General features: G+C 34.7%; 1 long non-coding RNA gene across 1 annotated transcript; it reads right to left on the bottom strand.

The window, feature by feature from the left end:
* Positions 1–975: 975 nt before the first annotated feature.
* LOC109176774 lies at positions 976–2,122 on the bottom strand. The gene is made up of 4 exons (XR_002053450.1): positions 1,681–2,122; positions 1,530–1,599; positions 1,358–1,456; positions 976–1,269 (listed from the first exon to the last, which is right to left on the bottom strand). It is a non-coding gene; the product is annotated as an uncharacterized LOC109176774 (long non-coding RNA).
* Positions 2,123–4,940: the final 2,818 nt, after the last annotated feature.

The raw sequence follows: 4,940 nt of genomic DNA, 5'->3' as shown, positions 1-4,940 counted from the left end.
AAAGACAGAATAAAATTGTGGATCCCCGTAAGAACTCCATGCCTCTAAATTAAAGTGTCTTGGATCAGTCTTCCACATCTCGCTTTCAAACATACATACAGAAACAGCAGATTGGGTGATAAGACAAACTCGCAGTCACTACTCGTACGTGTACTGTGCACTAGATAAATCCCGCTCTTGTATAATAACTTACAAATCACACAAGAAAAGAAAATCATAAACTGCACTAGAAAAAATCTGTGTGATGATCTCAACCGAGATACTGTCAGCAAGAATTGAATTCATGACAGATAAACTTCTTTTTTGGTGGCCGGATATGATAGAATTTCTAGTTTGGGAATACAGCTAGGATATGATAAATGCAATGTATGTATATTGATTGTGATTTATGATGACCTATAAAATGAGAAAGAAGATGAAATGACTAGAGTTTTAAAAATAATTGATTTACACTAGTACAAAAACAGTCATTCGCGTCCAAAGTTGAGGCTCATTCGCGTCCGAAGTAGCTGGGACGCAGCTGGCGGGGACGCTGATTGTATATACAATCAGCGTCCGAAGCTACTTCGGACGCGAAAAACGATTAATCGCGTCCGAAGTTGGTCAACTCCGGACGCGATTAATCCCATTCCACTGACTTTGCGCGTCCGAAGTTGGTCAACTCCGGACGCGCAAAGTCTATTAGTCGCGTCCAAAGTTCTTCGACTTTGGACGCGATTAATCATTTTCTATTGATTAAAATGATTATTCGCGTCCAAAGTTGAAGAACTTGGGACGCGAATTGTTGCACTTTTTTTTTAATTTAATAATAATTTATTTATAATTCCAGTTTTTTTTCCTGTACAGAAAATATATTATGTTCATCCACAACATGCACTCACAACCACTACATACAACTTCAACGCTTTCAACTAATAAAGATCAATACATCATTACGCCAACACTTTAGCCCTACTAAAGTTTAACTCCAATACATAATTGCCAAACACTTCAAAGTTTTCACATTCAATTCACAACACTTCAAAGTTTTCAATACACATAATTGCCAACACTTCAAAGTTTTCAACACATTTAAACTACACTACTTGACTTTCAAAAAAAAAAACTACACTACTTCAACACTTATGTAATAAGCTAAACTAGATAATAAGTACCAACAATTCATAGTTCAAAAATTTATATGCATTCTTCGGTAAAATATTTAGACCAAATCTCACGAACCTCATCAATTTGTGCTTCTGAATAAGGCTTTCTATTAAAGAATAATTCCTACAAAAATTTAAAATAATCAAGTAATTAGTTTAACCATTACTAAAGTGTAATTTAAAACTATTTACTTTTAATAAATTTTACATACCATATCTAAATCATCCGAATCCCAACATTGAGTGCATATTTCATACATGAATCTCATCACATAATACCCGCACTCCACACCACCCGGTTGTTGAGGACACTAGAAAATATGTATATATATTAATGTGTTAAACAATAAAAATATGAATATGAAATATGAAAGATATATATACCTCAATGTGAACCCAATCAACGTTGTTTTTAGGTCTTCTCCCTCCTAAAGTTTCAACCGATCGAAATGCCCTATAATATACAATCATAAATAATTTATAAACAATAATGATTAATAATTCTCAAAATATAAAATAGTGTGTGTGTACTTACACATTCAATGTTGCCTTAATCGCTAACTCGCGATCACTTAGCAAGAATTGAATTCATGACAGATAAACTTCTTTTTTGGTGGCCGGATATGATAGAATTTCTAGTTTGGGAATACAGCTAGGATATGATAAATGCAATGTATGTATATTGATTGTGATTTATGATGACCTATAAAATGAGAAAGAAGATGAAATGACTAGAGTTTTAAAAATAATTGATTTATAGTCAAATCAGTGTTTTAAGTATGAAATGGGGGAAGAAGTAGTACGTGTTAAGTATGAAAGAGACAATGAGAAATATAATTATATATGACGCATCATGTTGTGGCTTTCAACTTATGTGAATACCATTCTAATCATGTTCAACGTACAATTAAACCTCACAATCAATTCAATTAAGACACCAAACTTCTTTATGGATACCCAGTCAAGATGGATAAGCATACAAACTCGTAACCATAAACTGGTCACGGGTTTAAATCTTAGCCTTCTTAATTTGAGTCAGTCAGATATAGATAACCTAGGCTGGTTTACCTAGTACACAACCTCGAGTACTGACTTGTAGTAAAAATTAAACACTTGACAGTAGTAGATGGACCTATTTAACACTTCTGCCTTTTTTATATAAAATTTAATTTAATTTTATTCGCAAATATTTTTCGCGAACTAAACGGAATATGAACGTGTATATGTATATGTATATGTGTACGTATAGAAAATTGAAGATGAATGCTACTTTTCAAAGGGGGTTTGACTTGTAGTGTGAAAGTGGTTGCCAACTGTTTGGTAATTAATGTGGTTTAATTAATATTGACATAAAATAGTTGAGAATGAACAATCATTTCTCAATTATTTGACAAATCTAATCTTAGATATATCATGGGATAAGCAACGTTCAATTTCCCGAAAATCAGTGTTGTTTGTATTCGCCCACGTCGCATCATGCATTTGTCTCCAAAGATATTTATCAAATTTCCTTTGTTTATCAACTTGATGAATTATATCGAAGCACATCTACAATAATTTGCATAATATAATGCACCTAATAAATTATTCATTGTACATATATAGGGTGATATTTTATTTTTATTTAATTTGGAATACAATTCTTGTAATATACTATCAATTATTAAATATACAAATTTTGATTGGCTAATTTCTGTTCGAAAAAACAGTTCAACGAAGGAGAAGGTAACTCGGGATCGTGACTACTACAACTGAACCCATTTTCAATTGAATTCTTTTACACTCATCACCTCTATGACTACTACACTTGGAACATTAGTCACCAGTGAATCAACGAAGGAGAAGGTAACCCGTGGGCTGCCTTCTCACTGAGAAGGCGATCATTGGGTCGTCTTGTCCGATGAGAAGACAACCCAGATGGTCGTCTTCCTCAGGGAGCAGGCAACCCTCCATTGATTTACTGGCGGTCGTTCTACAATTCTCGGTCACTTTATTACCGGAAATATCATCAGAGTCGGCCGTAATATTGACCGGAACCCTAGTGACCTGTGATAGCGAGTCATTAGTCAATTTTTAAAGGATCTGCTAACTTTGGGCATAATTTCCACACTACGGCTGCCGAAGTTCGAATCTTGGTCTCTTCTCCCTAATACTGTCTACTGAACCAATGAGTTTAGCCCGTGCGAACATAGAAGATATATTCTTTGCTTGACGCATAGGTTAGAACCCGACCAAACCTATAATAAAGAGTCCTACTACATGCATTGTATTCTCAAATTCTACTCACTCATATTGCAAACAATAATGGGTTGTTTTTCATCATGAAACATGTCCACATAGTATATATAACAAATAGTTCTTTGGCTTTGCTACAATGCAAAGCACACGTTGGATTAACACTTAATTCAACTAATTCAAGCCAAACTAATTCAACTTTTTGTCAATTTCACCGCACTAACAGTCTCAAAAGTCAGCTAAAGTCGGCTGTTTTGCCTGTCTGCGCTCAAACTATCCAAATACGTCATTGCGAGATTATTATTATTTTTTAAGTTTAAATAATATCATTTTCACCTCTCAAATCCATCCATAAATTAAATAATATACTTATTTTTATCCATTATTTACTATTAAAAAAAAACTAGAAAAATGAAAATTTTAGTGTTTTAATTATACCCATATTATAGATTCAATTTTCGAATTATTACTCTATCTACATTTCACATATTTTCTCTCTCTTTCATCTAACAGATCTAATGGCACCAGGTTGGTCTCCCAATGGGAGGTGGTAAATTCGAACCTAAATGGAGAAGGTATTGACTATGCTTCAATAGGTTGAGAAATTAGTTATGACAAATAGAAAGACAGAATAAAATTGTGAATCCCGCCAAGGAAAAACAAGCTTCTCGCTTGGTTGGCGTGAAGTGCACCACAGCGCCCAACCAGGCACGTTAATGAAGCTTTTATTATTATTATTATTTCAGATTTCAGATTTGTTTTGCGTTTTTTTTTTCTTTTTCTCTTTCGTTCTCATCCTTTCTTGTCACACCTGCAAAAACTCCTCAAAATTTACAACTATAGGAGTGAAGCTGCCATTGAGGTGGTTGTAGCCTCATTGACAAGTCAATTCAGAATTCACTCACCTCAGCAACCAAAAATTCTTTAATGAGTATCTGAAAGTGACTTAACCTGATAGTACCCTTCTTTCCCATAACTAAGCGAGCTGTTCCAACTCCGTGGAATTGCAATTCCATGGTTGGAATGAATTGTAATTCCGTGGAATTGCAATTTCATAGAGTTCGGTAAGAATGGAATTGCAATTCCATCCTACCAAACACCCCATGAATTTAAACTTCACTACCTTCACAGTCTCAGTTCATTAGCTCACTCACAATTATTCATCTTTTGCACTCATATTCAGCTTTCACCCATCACAAACCCCAACTTAATTTCAACAAATCAATAACTCACAAATGGCGTTGCACGGCGAGCAGCGGCCGGAAAATCCACTTTTATCACAAATGCACATCCCACCTGCAGCTGCAGTGCTTCAAATTGTAAAGCAAAACTGGCTAAAAAAGACCGGGACAAAACCGCTGTCATCTGAATTATTTGACAGATTACACTATCACAAGTGCTTTTCATCTTCCTATTTCAGATCACACATACCCAGTGGGTCTCTCGTGAAATTTCACATCAATAATTTTCTCGGCAGCTTTCATATTGCCCTTTGGAGTTTTCATGAAAATGATGTCCCAGTGGATATATATATATGGGGGTAAAGCATAGAATTCAATC

This window comes from Ipomoea nil, unplaced genomic scaffold, assembly GCF_001879475.1.
Source record: "Ipomoea nil cultivar Tokyo-kokei standard unplaced genomic scaffold, Asagao_1.1 scaffold0755, whole genome shotgun sequence".
Lineage (NCBI taxonomy): Eukaryota > Viridiplantae > Streptophyta > Magnoliopsida > Solanales > Convolvulaceae > Ipomoea > Ipomoea nil.
Note: the sequence above shows the minus strand (reverse complement) of the source record. Positions and strands in the feature narration are given on the sequence as shown.